At 33.8% G+C, this 16,828-nt stretch overlaps 1 pseudogene; it reads left to right on the forward strand.

Moving 5' to 3' along the window:
* Nucleotides 1-7,453: 7,453 nt before the first annotated feature.
* The window catches only part of LOC114029919, a 110,725-nt pseudogene continuing 101,350 nt past the window's right edge, over nucleotides 7,454-16,828 (forward strand).

Here is a 16,828-nt window from a genome sequence, read left to right on the forward strand (position 1 = left end):
TTACAAAACAATAAAAATATACTATAGAAATGTTGCTACTTTATCACAGTCCTTGGTATTAAGCATTTAAATGCTTCTTGATGTCAAACAAGCCTTCAATGTTTATTCAGACTGGAATAATCATACTTCATTTAAACCTTTCACTTTGTCTTAAATGACATTTTAATCAACTTTATACCTCTCCCATGAACTTCTAGTATTCCACATTCTTTTCTTTAAAATGTAACATTGGAACCATTTCTCCGATGAATATTAATTGAGTACATATGTGTAATCTTGGGGTTATTTGTTATGTTTCCACTATAGCATGGCAATATTATTTGACTCTAATTTCCTTTTCTTTAAAAAAATATTACATCAAAAATTTCATGGTCAGTTTCTAATACAAAATCAATAATATTTAGTAATATATGAACATCTAATCACCAGGAATTTATTAAGTAAGTACATCCATAATGCTTTGCTATGTGTTTAGGACAATACAAAGATGAACAATATTGAATTTGTATGTGCATGAATCTTCTAGTCTATTGGGGGGACAGAAAAAATATACATGTCTTCAAATAGGTATAATACAAAATAATTTGATAATTATATAACTGAAACAAGGTGTTGTGGTTATTTATGTGGTTTTATTTTCCAGGAATTATCATCACAATCTGCAAACAACTACAGGCTTTGGCACGAGACTATGTAATGAATTCATCATTAATATTTGTGGGTTCAAGTCCACACAAAAAATGAGAGTAGATTCTTACCTTGATTGAAAAGATCTAGAGAAATCCTAATTGAGATAATATTTTAAATAATTCTAAGATGTTTCTTCTTCACTGAAAATATGCTCTCCTGCACTACTTATTCAAATGGTGATTTCTTAGCCTTACATAACTGCACTTTCTTCCATTAAGGTGTATAGTTGTAACTCATATTTGTAATGTGAAAAATTTTAAAGAAGATTATACAAGAATTTTAAGCTGTGATAATAAACAAATACAAAAGGTAGTGGAGAACAGAAAAGAAAAAAGATAAAAACCAAGAGCAAAATTTGCCTGTTAGGGAATTATCATTCTGTTATCTGTTTTTCTCTTATTAAATTGAAACCAATATGAGATAAAAATGTGTCTCAAAGCAAATACTTGGCTCTTTTTCAAAAATCTTGCTTCCAGGGTTGGGCTGGAAGGTTGATCCTACATTATCAATGTTATGATTATGTAGCACATTTGATTGTCTCTGAGTGCTAAATGGGGAAGATATAACTAAATTTGGTTTTATTGCTAAGAAATTATTATGTTTCTGACTATAAAAAATATAATTAAAATTTACAAATTTTTCATTACATTAATGTTAGCATTTAGAAGCATCTAACTGGATGGATCTAAATTGGAACAATAAAGAAGACAATTCTAGTATCAGAAATGCATAGTTCATTGTTTTGCTAAGAAATTTTCCATATTATAAGATATTCTCAGATGATGATGATAACTAAACTCATCAATAGGCTTTACAGTGTTATATAATCAGAATTTTCCATATATTCAAGTTTGTGGTTAAAATTTTTACAACATGTAGATAAAAAGAAATAAAAATAGATAGATATATGAATGTGTATTTAACTACTCTCATGTAACTTTTTTATTTAAAAATCCATTACTATAGTTAAAAAAATTCATTAAGATAACTGTCTTTTTAGAAAAAAAATAGCAAAAAAACAAGAAATGTTAGACAAGAATTGAGACTGGAAAATTGATGTAATAATCAGGATTTATATTGGGAAAACAGAGGATAAGGAAAATATAGATATCTCATCAGAAGAAATGAAAGCTCAAGACACTGTTTACCAGGATTTATCAGGAGCAAGATTTTAATTAAAGGATTTTGTTTGTTTATTTGTTCATTTTTTGGCTCCAAGGCCTGTTCTGCATTCACTTCATCATGTGACCTCTCAAAACTAATAAATATGGGAAGTTTTGTAATTGGAGAAAATGTGGGAAAATAGGCATATCAGTTCATTACTAATGTAACTATGAATTGGTTCAGTTGTTTTAGGAATTAATTTGGATTTAATAAAGCAATAATTATAAATTATGAATTGTTCCCACCTTTGATCTAGAGATCCCAATGGCCTATACTTGAAGTAGGTTTCTGACAATGAGGAATGTGTGTGTGTATGTGTGTGTGTGTATGTATACACATATTATTTTTGATAAGTAAAGTGTGGGGAAAATATAGATATCTTCAAAATCGTGCAATACCTGAACCAACTACTTTTTAGAATATAATAGATGATTCCTGTAGGTACATCCATAATACTTTGCTAGAAAATATAAAGAATTTGGGGAAACACACAAAGCCTAGCAAAAAAGAAGTAAAAGAAGCTAAATTGAAAGGGTATTAAAATAATAATAGCAAAAAAAATAAAGACAACATTTAGAAGCAATAAAATACCAAATAAAAGAGACGATGTTGTTATCATCTTGTCAAATTTAAGATTCACAGATCTCCATTATGTTAACAATCAGTGAACTAGAAGAGTCAAAATTTTCATGAATAATGGGTTATAATCCAACTATTAAACAATTTTGCTTAATTTAGGTGTAGGAGGAATACAATTTGTATGGCAGTGTAAATAAGGAGTTTATAGGTAAAAGATAGTTGTGCTAAAACAAAATAAAGCAGCATTTTTTTAAGCTATGAGTTTACCAACAAACAAATAAACAAACAAACAAAAGTATTTGCCTTAGGTCACATTCTTAAATTTAGAAGGAGAAAAACAGCTAACAAAATAATTATTCCCTCTCAAGACAAATTTAGCTCTTGGTTTTATGTGTTTTTTCTGCCCCTTCTCCCCATGTTTTGTATTTGTTCATTACCACTGTTTAAAATTTCAATATAATTTTCTTTTAAATTTTCAGATTTCAGATTCAGATATAGTACAGATTTGAGTTACAATTGTACTCCATAGTGGAAGAAAGGACAATTGTATTAGGCTAAGAACACATTGATTGTGTAGTGTAAGAGTTTGTTTCCTGTCCAGGGAAAAGTAAACATCACTCATTAACTTCATTTTATTTTTCAAATCTCAATAGTATTTTACTTTTTTAATTACATGTAAAGACAGTTTTCAACATTCATTTCTGTAAAATATTGAGTTCCAAAATGTTCTTCCTCCTTCCCTCTCCTCCCCCCTCCCCTAGACAGCAAGCAGTCTGATATAGGTTATAAATTTACAATCATGTTAAACATATTCCACATTAGTCATGTTGCAAAAGAAGAATCAGAACAAAGTGGGGAAAAACATAAGAAAGAAAAAAACAAAACAAAACAAAAACAAAAACAAACAAGTGAAAATAGTATACTTTCATGGCATTCACACTTTGTAGTTCTTTCTCTGGATGTGGTTAGCATTTTCCATCACAAGTCTTTTGGAATTGTCTTGGATCATCATCTTGCAAAGAAGAGCTAAGTCTGTCATAATTAATCATCACACAATTTTACTGTTGCTGTGTTCAATATTCTCTTAGTTCTCACTTCACTCAGCATCAAGTTTTTTCAAGTCTATCAGTCTTTTCAGGTTTTTCTGAAATCAGGTTTTTCTTACTGTTCATCATTTCTTATAGCACAGTAGTATTCCATTATATTCACATATCACAATTTGTTCAGCCATTGCCCAATCAATGGGCATCCCCTCCATTTCCAATTCTTTGCCACCACAAGAGAGCTGTTATAAATATTTTGTTACATATAGATCCTTTCCCCTTTTTTATGATCTCTTAGGGATATAGAACTAGTAGTAGTATTGCTGGATCAAAGGATATGCACAGTTTGGTTGCCCTTTATGCATAGTTCCAAATTGCTTTCCAGAATAGTTGGATCAGTTCACAACTCCATGAACAGTGTGTTAATGTTCCAATTTTCCCACATCTTCTCCAATATTTATCATTTTCCTTTTCTGTCATATTAGCTCATCAGATAGGCATGAAGTGGTAGCTCAGACTTGTTAAATTTGCATTTCTCTTATCAATAGTGATTGAGAGCATTTTTATATGACTATAGATAGCTTTGATTACTTAGTCTGAAAACTGCTTGTTCATAACTTTTTTTCACAGTAATGACTACCAACTATGTATTTCTCTCCATCCTATTTTTCCCATTTATCCTACACAATCTCTCTTTTTACCCTGTCTATTTTCAGAAGTGTTTTGCTTCTGATTTTTACCTACCCCAAACTACACCCCTTCTATCAGTTGCCTTTCCTTTCTTATCCCCTTCCCTTCTTACTTGCCTATATGGTTAGAGATTTCTGTACCCAACTGAGTTCTACATTATTCTCTCTTTCAGCCAATTCTGATGAAAATAGGTGATGAATTGAAGAGGATAGAAACTGAAATCAGGGAGATCATTTAGGATTTTATTACAGATGACCAGATGAGAGGTGATTAGAGTAAAGACTATGTGGGTAGAAAGAAGACACAAACAAGAGCTGAAATTAAAGTAGAATCCATAAGACTTAGTAACTGTTAGTGGCTGAATATTATAGAGCATCATATGAGAGATCTTTAAATACTCAAAGAAATTTTTCATGACCATCCATGCAGAAAAGACCAGGTGGATAAAGAATATCTAGAATGTGATAGAAAATTGCATATTCTATCACACACACATATATGTATGTTTATCTATATAGAAATATATTATATATTTGTGTGTTATATTTTATATACCTAAAGGAGTTTTGCTACTTGAATACTCTATAGCTTACTTTCATCTTTTGGTTGAATTCTGAGCTCAATAATCTTATTTTTATTGTTTTTCATACATATCTATGTAGGTGTATTTATATATGTATGTATCTTACATATATACATGTATACTTTTGTACACACATGCCTATATTTTATATAATTAAATGTATACATATATGTGTACATATATGTGTACATATGATAAAACTCAGTAATCAAAAACTTCTAGAAATAAAAGTTCATCATTTTAATAAGAATATTTTGATATTATAGTATGGCTATGAAATATAAATATAAAAAATCTCAGAAATGAAAACAAATATCACTCACATGGCAATGAAAAGTCACATGGTTATATGAAGAAGAATGGCAGAATATTCCATTTGATATCCTTGAAATGTCAGAAGAAAGCAAGGCAGCCTGCAGTACATTAAGCAGACTGTCCCTAGAAAATGTCATGGACATGACACTAGTGATAGCATAGCAAGCAGGCAAGAAATATTTATTAAGTGTTCACCATGTGCCAGGTACTATGCTGACCATAGTTTGAATAGATATGGGTGGGTTATCATCTGAATCCCTGGAAGCAGCATTCGAATTCACGACATCAATATTCAATTGAAGATTGTATTTATTTGTAAACATATTATATTCTTTAATTAGGATAACAAGGAATTTTTTTTGACTTTTTGTGCCTAGAACTAAATTAATGTTTTTAATGAATTTAATGTAACTCATAGATTCATTGGGATGGCAAAAAATCTATACTTTGCACATAAATTTGATTCTGTAAAGCAGGACAACAAGAAAAAAGATTAACAGGAACATCATTATAATAATGAATTTGTTAAAAAGATTTTTCTGGCAATTGGCAATATTTACATGCATAACTAAAACTAGAAAATTTATATAAAATGATCTCTATGATACATACTTACTACTATCAAAATACCCTTTAGTATTACTAAAATGGATCACCCACAATTACACGTATGCATTACTTATCCAAAGATTTGGCACTTCTTAGAGATTTCAAAGCATGGATGTTATTATTGGTGGTTAAATAATTGAATAAGTGTTTTTTGTCTGTTTAATGTATTTCTGTTTTGTTTAAGTTTAATGAAAAATTGGACTAGTTAAAATAGGAGCTAATGATTATTGTTTTGCAAGCAGCAATATGCAGGAGAAGATAGAGAGGGGGAAAGTGTGCATGAGTATAAATTTGATGCATAGGGACTGAGAAAGTGATCTTAAGTGGACAATGGTGAAAGAAAACCAAGAAATAGAATTGCATTGAAAATTCAAAAATTCTTTTGATAAGAAATACTGATTATGTTTAACTGTTTGTTTGGCAAGTTATTAGCTGAGTTTTATTGGTTGAGTCTCATTGAGCTGAGTCCTGAGATGCACTTGGTGTCATCTTTCTCACCTGTTCTCATAGGTCCAAAAGACCAAGATCCCATTCCCCAGTGAAGGGCCACATTGGGTTAGGTACTTCAGTAAGCCCTTCCCCCAATCTTTCTGGCAATGCTAAATTCTCCATTGCTTCTCCTGGATTAATATTGTCATTTCACCCTTTACACAACCTTGCATGAAGGAAGCCAAATATTTGCTCTCTCTGAGGCTCACGGCCCTTTTCACAACTGTGGTGGACTGAATTAGGGGATCAAAAACAGCAATCTTTTTTTAATCACATCCTTTTCTTTCTTTTTTCTTTTTTTTGAGTAGTATGTTATTTTTTCCCAATTACATGTCAAGAAAATTTTAGCATTCATTTTACAAGATTCTGAGTTCCAAATTTTTCTCCCTCTCTGCTCCCCCTCCCCTTTTCCAAAATTGGTAGTGAATTTGATATAGGTTATACATTTGATATATGCTATCATGTAAAACATATTTGCATATTAGTCACAGTTGTGAAAAAAGAAACTGATCAAAAGGAAAAAAAACATGAAAAAGAATTAAGTAAATAAAAAAGAATGCTTAGATCTGCATCCAGAGTCCATCAGTTCTTTATCTGGATATGGACAGCATTTGCCATCATTAGTCCTCTGTACTTATCTTGTATCATTGTGTTGCTGAGAAGAGCTATGTCATTCATAGTTGATTATCACACAATGTTGCTGATACTGTGTACAATATTTTCCTGGTTCTGCTTATTTCACTTTGCATCAGTTCATACAAGCCTTTCCAGACTTTTTTCTGAAACCGGTCTGTTCATTAATTCTTATTGCGCAATAGTATTCAATTACATTCATGTACCACAGCTTGTTCAACCATTCCTCAAATGGTGGACATCCCCTCAATTTCCCATATTTTGCCACCATGAAAATACTCACTCTAGATATTTTTGTGTATGTAATTCTTTTTCTTTTTATTATGATATCTTTGGGATACAGACCTAGCAGTGGTATTGCTGGATCAGTTTTATAGTTCTTTGGGCGTAGTTTCAAATTGCTTTCCAGAATGGTTGAATCAGTTCACAACTTGACCAAAAATGCATTAGTGTTCCATTTTCCCACATCTTCTACAACATTTGTCATTTTCCTTTTTTTGTCATATTAGCCAATTGGATTTGTGTGAGGTGGTACCTCAGAGTTGTTTTAATTTGTATTTCTCCAATCAAAAGTGATTTGGGGGGGCCAGCGAGGGAGTCAGATGGTGGGACAGAGAAGCATTGGCTGGAGAGACGGTTGCACTGAGAGGTCTAAGCAATGAATTATTCAGGCTATCCTTCCCTCAGAGGTGGCTACCCACAAGCTGCCCCAGATGGTAATGCCTGGGGGGGGGCACAGCCTATCCCCCCAACATGCTTCCAATTTGTCTGGACAATGTGGCCAACTATACTGGGCAGTTCAACCAGGATTATCTTTCAGGAAAGGCTTCTAACATGTTAGGGACATTTGAAGGAACCAATATGGCAAATATGTATCCTAGAATATGGGGAGGAGGTTTTCCACTCGTTCTTCCTGGTGGGGTTTTTACAGCCCCCTCTTGCCCAGCAACCAGTGACCCCTTATGGAATGTACCCACCTCCTGGGGAAACTCACCCTCAGGAATGCCAGCTTACCCAGAATACCTTGGGAGCCCTGTGCCAGGCCAATATATGTCTCCTCCTGGGCAGCAAGCTCCAGAGGCCTATCTTGGTCAGCTTCCAATGACCTATCCAGGGCAATACCCAATGCCACTACCTTGCCAGCAGCCAGCGCTACCACCTGAGTAACACCAACCAGTGACAGCCTACCCCGGATTCTCAGGATCAGTCACCCTAGCCACACTGCCATTTCAGTTTGGAAAACAAGGCACCATCCCAAATGCTTTCTTCTTTGATCTCCTGAGGGATGCAGAAGTCTTGCAGAAAGCTATGAGAGGATTTGTGACTGATGAACAGGCCATCATCGACTGCCTTGGAAGTTGCTCCAACAAGCAGAGGCAGCAGATCCTTCTTTCCTTCAAAACAACATATGGGAAAGACCTTACCAAGGATCTCAAATCAAAATTTACAGTGAATTTTCAGAAGACCATCCTGGCTTCAATGAAGACACTGGTTTATGAAATAAAAGAAGCCATCAAGGGTGCTGGCACAGATGAAGCAAGCCTCACTGAGACCTTCACCACTCGCAGCAATGATCACACACAAGAAATCAACAGGGCCTACAAAACAGAATTCAAGAAGACTTTTAAAAAAAATGCTGGTGATTTATGTGAGTTTATTTTATATCTTGCAACTTTGCTAAAGTTGTTAATCATTGCAAGTAGTTTTTTTTTTTAGTTGATTCTCTAGGGTTCTCTACGCATACCATCATATCATCTGCAAAGAGTGTTTTTTCATTTGTTTGTGATTTAAACATAAAGGGTGATATCATAAGCAAATCAGAAGAGCAAAAAATAGTTTACCTGTCAGATCTATGAAGAAGGGAAGAACTCATGACCAAACAATCAATAGAGAGCAGCTATTGGGATATGAACTCACTATTTGACAAAAAGTGCCGCGAAAACAGGAAAATGATAGGACACAAATGATTTGTGTAGATTTGTTTCTTCATTACCTTTTCTAATTTCTTTGATTTCTTTTTCTTCTGTTATTGCTGTAGCTAAAATTTCTAGTACTATATTGAAAAATAGTGGTGATAAGGGGCATCCTTGCTATGCCCTTGATCTTATTGTATAAGTTTATAATTTATCCCCATTACAGATAATGCTTACTGATAGTTTTAGATGGATATTGTTAATTTTGTCAAAAACTTTTTCATCATCTATTGAGATATTTATATGATTTCTGGTGGTTTTGTAATTGATACAGGCAATTAGGTTGATAGTTTTCCTAATATTGAACCAACCCTGCATTCCTGCTATAAATCCCCCTATAATCCTTGTGATATATTGCTGTAATCACCTTGCTAGTATTTTGTTCAAAATTTTTGTATAAATATTAATTATGGAAATTGGTCTGTAATTTTATTTCTCCTCTTTAGCTCTTCTTGGTTTAAATATCAGCACCATATTTGTGTCATAAAAGGAGTTTGGTAGGACTCATTATTTGCCTATTTTTCCAAATAGTTTATATAGTACTAAAATTAATCATTCTTTAAATGTTTGGTAGAATTCACTTGTGAACCCATCTGGCCCTGGGGGATTTTTCCTAGGGAGTTCATTGATGGCATGTTCAATTTCTTTTTCTAAGTTGTTTGTGCAAAAGCTTTTTTAGTTTAATATAATAACATTTAATTTAACTTAATCAAAATTATCTATTTTACATTTCATAATACCCTCTATTCATTGTTTGGTCATGAACATGTAACTGAAGTAACTTCTCCTTTAAGAATTTGGATGCTATACCACTTGATGCATAAATGTTTAGTATTGATATTACTTCATTTTCTATTGTGCCTTTTAGCAAAATATAGTTTCCTTTCTTACCTCTTTTAATTAGGTCTATTTTTTGCTTTTTTTTTCTGAGATCAGGATTGCTATCCCTGCTTTTTTTTCTTCTGCTGAAGCATAATTGATTCTGGTGCAGCCCCTTATCTTTATATTGTGTGTCTCTCTGTTTCAAGTGTGTTTCTTATAAACAACATGCTGTATGATTTTGGTTTTTCATCCGCTTTGCTATCCACTTCCATTTTATGGGAGAGTTCATCTCATTCATATTCAGGTACGATTCCTAACTGTGTATTCCCCTCCATCCTATTCCTCCTCCTATTGACCCTCTCTCTTCTTTGCCCTTTCCCTCCTCATCAGTGTTTTGCTTCTGTCTACCACCTCCTCTGATTTGCCCTCCTTTCTGTCAGTTTCCATCCCCATCCTTTACTTAATTTCCTCCCTTCCTACTTTCCTGTCAGAGAAGATTGATTTCTACATTCAATTGATTTTGTGTATTATTCTGTCTTTGAGCCAATACTGATGAGAGTAAGGTTCAAGCAATGCCCATCGCCCACCCTCACATCTTCTGCTACACTGTAATAGGTCTTTCTGCCACTTCAAGTGAAATAATTTATACTTCAATCTACCTCTCTCTTCATTCTGCACCCAGTGTACTTCTCTTTCTTATTCCTTAAAATGTCCTTCCCTCAAATTCACCTTATACCTGTACCCTCTATCTGTTTATATTCCTTCTATCTGTACTATTAGTGATGTATTTGTAAGTGCCCTCTTCCCATGTAGGGATATAGGTGCTTTAGCTCTATTGAATCTGTTATGTTTTCTTTTCCCTTTTTCCCTTTTTAGGCTTCTCTTGTATATTGATATTGGAGGTCAAATTTTTGGTTTAATTCTATTCTTCTCCTTATGAAAGCTTGAAATCTTTCTATTCCATTGAGTGATGATTTTCCCCTTTGACAAATTATGCTTAATTTTGCCAGGTAAGTGATTCTTGGTTGTAGTCCTAACTGCCTTCCAGAATGTTGTGTTCCTTGACCTTGACTTTAATGTTACAACTACCAAGTTCTGTGTAATCTGATTGTGGCTGCCCAATATTTCAAATTTATTTTTCTAACCAGTTGTAGTATTTTTCCTTTGTCTTGATAGTTCTGAAATGTGGCTATAATATTCCTTGGAGTTTTTATTTTGGTATTTCTTTCCTGAGGTGATTGGTGGATTCTTTCAATGCCTATTTTGCCGTCTGGTTCCAGGATATCAGGGCAGTTTTTCTTGACGATTTCCTGAAAGATGTTGTCCAGGATCTCCTTTTAATTATAGCTTTCAGCTATCTCAATGATTCTGATATTGTTTCTCATGGATCTATTTATCAGATCAGTTGATTTTCCAATGAAGTATTTTACATTTTCTTCCATTTTTTTTCATTCTTTTGAATTTGTTTGGTTGATTCTTGATGTCTCATAGAGTTATTAGCTTCCACTTGCCCAATTCTAATTTTTAAGGTCTTGTTTTCCTCAGTTAGCTTTTGTACTTTCTTTTCCATTTGGCCTATTGTGTTCTTTAAGGAGTTGTTTTCTTCAGCGGATTTTTGTATCTCCTTTTCCATTTGTTCAATTCTACTTTTTAAGTAGTTCTTTTCTTTTTCCAAACTATTGACTCTTTCACCTCCCTAATTCTCTTGCATCACTCTCATTTCTTTTCCCAATTTTCTTCTACCTCTTTTATATGATTTTAAGTTCTTTTTTGAGCTCTTACATTAGTTATTTTTGGGCTTGAGACCACTCACCATTTTTCTTTGGGGTTTTGCCCATAGATGTTTTGACATTGTTGTCCTCTTCTGAGTTTGTGTCTTTGCCTTCCCTGTCACCATAACAACTATTTATGGTCAGATTCTTTTTGTTGTTTGTTTGTTCATCTTTTTTTGGCTTTTTTTTTTACATTTCTTTTAAATTTGAGCTCTGCTCCCAGGGTAGAAGGGGCACTCTCTCAGGTTTCCCATGCCAGGGTCTGTCAGCCTTGGCTATTTACCTGTTGCTGCACTGATGTTGCCCTGAGGCCCACTCCTGACCTACATGTCTGGTCCTGTGCTGAGGTCTTATGGTGAGAGGTGGCTGGCACTGTTGGAGCCTTTAGGGGGTCTAGTAGCCTACCTGATGCTGAGCCAGGGTCCTAGTGTTCATTTCTGGCATATACTGAAGTTGGTAATATGTTTCTGCATTTCCCTGGGCAACACTGAAGCATGTGGTAATCTGGCTACTGGCTGTTGCCTGTTTGCCTGAGGCTATGCTGAAGCATGTGGAGTCTGGCCACTGGAGGTTGTCTCTTTGCTGGAGGCTACACTGAAGCACCTGGCAGTTCTCAGTGCTGCAGTCTGCCAGTTCCTCTGGCCATGTTGAGTCATTTGAGTAGTGTTGGGGGGTGGAGTGGGGAGTTTCTGGTGTTGGCATTTACCTGCTCCACTGCACTGGTTCTCAGGATCTACCACTGGTTTTCTGGCTTGCTGGGATACTTCTTGTCCTGGGCTGTGTTCCTTTTTTTCTTATGTGAGAAAGACCTTTCTTGCCTATATTCCAAGTTTCTGGGACAAAAAGATTGTTTCCCTCATCTTTTTGCTGGTTCTGCTATTCCTTGATTAGTTTTTGGGGTGCTAATTTTGGTTATTTGGTGGTGAAAATGAGAGACTCATGGTTATTTACTGCTTTACTCTGCCACCTTGGCTCCCAGAAGTGGTCTCATCTAACAGCAATCTCGAGTAAGGTGAAAGAGCACTCAAACCTTTCTGAGTTGCTGTTATATTTTTGAGATCCCTGGGCACTTCCATCAGAGCTGCAAATTTACCCTAGAGATTTCTGTTTTTCCACCACCCACCCCCATTCACTGTCCATAGCTAAACCCACCCAGCTGCACTCCTCTGAATTTCTACAATATGCCCCAAGAACCTCTTCATTCTGCAAGATCACATAAGCCCTGTAACTCACAAGTCATCAGTACCATATGCCATTAGGGGCCCTCTGATTGTGAAAGGGGAGACATTGATCAGGTTTTTATGAAGTGATTAATCTGAGGCTGTATAGTTATAATGTTATATAGTGAAATCAGGGTCTAAAATTACAAAAGAAATGTATGGAAATAACTCTTTATGGGGGAAGAAAAGTTTAAGGAAAATAAATAGTTTCCATAGTGTTTTGCCCATTCACAAAGATACTAAGTCATTCCATACTAGAGGGAATGACTGGCATATAATCATGAAGAACTCAATGTTGGGTGAGTTTTCCAGATCAGCCTTAGCAACTCAGAGATTGTCCAAAGATACTCATAGCTCCAGTGGAATAGCTTGTGTTGGGGACAATTTAGATGACAACAGAAGAACTTCCCTGGTTCTCAGTTTCCTCATTTGGAAGATTAGAGCATTGGATGAAATGGTCACCTTTCTAGTTCTATATCCACAGTGATAATGATGTCCATGACTCATGATTAAATCTAAAGCTATCTGTTTTTTTTTCTATTGAATATACTCTGATTTGATGTTGAATTTGCTTGAAATATTTCTAAATCAGTAAAGAAATGACTTAATTCTCATGTAACCAGTATAGGTGTGTAGAGTATTCACAACAGTGAAATTCCAAAGTGTAAGTCAGAGAATCAAGGATATAAAAGCAAAATAGAACATTTTCTTCTTTTGTGTTTTCTTAATGTTGACAAGAATGTTCAAAAGGGCTTAAGATAAAATGTCAATGTATTATATGCAAACATAATAATTTATAGACTTTTACCTCTGGTTTATCAACTCAGCTCATCTAGATGGTGTTTTATATTCCTATTCTAGTTCAAAATCTTCAGTACAGGTCAATAACACCTGGTCTTGCATGGATTCATCTCATACTTGAAAGATTGATTAAGGTATAATTAACCTTTAATATAAGCTAATTACTATTCTGACTTACCACTTAATACCATGATAACCACAGCACATTCAAGATGAATTAATATCTGAAAGAAGTCATCAGTTGCATATTCTTGGCTTATTAGAAACTGTATTTCCTTCTCTCCATATATATGCATATATGTATATGTGTGTCTATGCACATGTATATACATATATGTACATGCACATGTGTATATATGTACATGTATATGTGTGCTGCATGTGTGCGTGTGTATATATGTATATGCATATATACATACACACATGCATACATGTATATACATATACCCATACACCCATATAGACACACATCTATCTATACATACACAATGCATATATACACATGCATACACACATATGTGTGTATATATATATACATAAATACACACATGTATATTTATTATTTTGCTTCTCTCCTACACACATATGTGTGTATATGTATATATGTGTTACGTATACATGTGTGTATGTGCGTGTGTGCATGTGTATGTGTGTGTGAGAGAGAATTACTACTGACCCCCTTTTGGGAGGAGTTTGGAGTTTTTTTTTCTCAATTGCTAGAAAATGCCTATTTAAATGCGTTAACAACAATGTGATTTTTTTTTTATTTAGTATTTCTGTAATCCTGGAGACCTTTATTAGTATCTAGTCACTATAGATCACACTGCATTCTTTAGTTCATTCCTTTTCATGTGATTTCCCCTACTCTATAGGAAAAATTACCTTCAAAATTTTTTCTGAACTGAATTCACTTTTGATGCCTATGACTAGCTTTTATGTATTTGGCACATCATAATTCATTTCAGTAAAAGATGACTAATTTTTTGGCTATCTTTTCTTTTAGATTAAGTTAATTTAAAAATTATGCATATTTTTGAAGATTAAATTGCAATAAAAATCAAGCAATAACAAAACCACATTTTCAATTTTAGATGTTGGTATACACCCCAATCCCTGTCCTTTAAGAAAGATCAAAAGAGAGATTAACCAAACTTCATCAAACATAATAATAGAACTGTTTGACATTCAACATTCAACTCAACAATTCAAGAAATATTTCCTAAGCATCTGTAATGTTCAAGGCACCATTCTAGGTGCTCAGAATTAAATTCTTGTTCAATCAGATTTGTTCTGTGAATATCTGTTTCCTCAATCAGGCAGCTCTATCACACAGATGTTCATTTCCAAAAATAGTCACCAATGCCATCTGCTGGCACAATGAAGGGCCACTTAAAAATAAATAGACCATAGCATCATTTTATCATGGATCCAGTAATAATGAAAAAAAAAATGTTGCATTTACAGGAGGGAAAGTGTCAGCTGAGGTCACTAGAAAACATTAAAATCTTACTGAAAGTATTCTATGGTCTATTGAAATAAAATGTGAAAGCTTTGAATCTTTTCTCTTATAGAAATTATAGGATTAAAAAAAAGCCCTTATCATGTAATCATGCTGTCTTCTATTATGAGATTCATCATGATTTTTTTATTCTGATAAATAAATGATTAACTATTTTTTCTACATTCAAATGAATTTGAGTAATACTTTTCCTACTTCTAATATGACTCTTTGGAAAGCATTTCTAAAGTCTTCTAATGGTGAAATCAGTAACAGACTCCATTTCCATAAATGTATAAATCCTGAAGGACTTCCTCCTTAAAGACTAAGAAGTATTTTGATGTCCAAGTATGCTTAGTCTCCATGATTCACTTGGCCATTGGCTATATGTAAAAACACTATGTTTCATTTAACTTAGCATTGCCAATATAACGTGATTGTTTAAGCTGTTCGTCCACTGTTGTCTTATAAATAGTTAAAGTATAGGACCTCTATTTAACTTATCTCCTAACACATGTATAGACCAAATATAAGTGTTTCATAATTATGATTATATTTTCAGTGATTTATCTAAGAAAACATACTAAAATTTTCACATTGAAAATATAACTTTTTTTTGAAAGAGAGGGAAAGTCAGAGATTAACTAAACTCTTTTGATACTCTGATTCCAATAAGTGAAGTGTACCCAAATGGTGGAAGGATGAAAAAAAAAAAACAAGACTATTCTCTTTCTAGTTTTCATATCAATGAAGTAAAAAACAAATAGAACATGGTCTCATAGTTTTCCATTACTAAAAACAAATTCCCTTACTTATGAGTAACACAAATAACATAGATAATCATCATACTTGTGCATTTTTAGCCTGTGACATGAGGTAAGAGGAGAAAAGATATAAGAAGAGACACTATCACAAGCCACCCATTCCTGATCCTCTTATTCCATTCTTGGATGTGATCTCCCATCAGTAAAACACAGGTGACCGACCCAAAATACTAGAGATATCATTTGCTTTCTCCAGATATCACAAAAATACTGGTGGATAATTAGGGCTGATCATTTGTCATTCCTCAATCTTGTCACAAGAGCCACTCATCTTCTTTCCCTGTCATACATTCCCTTGATGATATCTTATACAATTCTTCCTTGAAGTTCATCACTGAAGACATATTGTACTTTGTCCAACTGTACCTCTCAACCATCTGTTGTGTAGTGTTAACTTTTCATTATTTAAACATACTTTTAGGCTTGGTATTTAGGCGAGATAGAAAAAAAAGAAAAGAAAAAAAAGGAAAAAGTAGGTTATTTGTTTCCTGGAGAATCTTGGCATTAATAAAAGATCTTTGTAATTTAACTTTACAAAGACCATATAGCTTGCTCTCCCTAACCAATTTAACTCTAGGTCCAATACATGGTCCATCTGTTTTTTCTGCTCCAATTATAAATAAATGCACTTGGATAAATTATATAGACTGACCATCTAATTGCAACCCCTAAACTAGGCAATAGTTATTATGCATCCACGTTCTCTTTACTATGTGGATGGTCATATTAAAATCTTTGGAGTTGTCAAAAATGTCTTAGAAAAGGCTCTGCAATATTCCAGATCCTTGATTAAACCATAATCTCCCTAATAGGAACATCTAGAGGACCTGACTATCCACAGAGAAATCTCTTCAAACTGGACACAGCACTGAATCTCCTCCATCAGTGTCAGACATCTTTATTGAGATTACATCTTCCTGTTTTATGTATAGAGTCCCTAAATGGAATTGTCTTTGTTGTTATGTTTTGTATGGAATCTTAAGTAGTTTTGAAATGTCAGGGAAAATCTTACAAGAATTTGTGAATTTTTGAATTTATGAATTAAATGCTTTTATAATCAGAAAACATGATGGGATTTTCTTTCTTTCTTTCTTTCTTTCTTTCTTTCTTTCTTTCTTTCTTT

The sequence above is a fragment of the Vombatus ursinus genome, unplaced genomic scaffold (genome assembly GCF_900497805.2).
Source record: "Vombatus ursinus unplaced genomic scaffold, bare-nosed wombat genome assembly UNPS02014942.1, whole genome shotgun sequence".
In the NCBI taxonomy this organism is placed as follows: Eukaryota; Metazoa; Chordata; class Mammalia; order Diprotodontia; family Vombatidae; genus Vombatus; species Vombatus ursinus.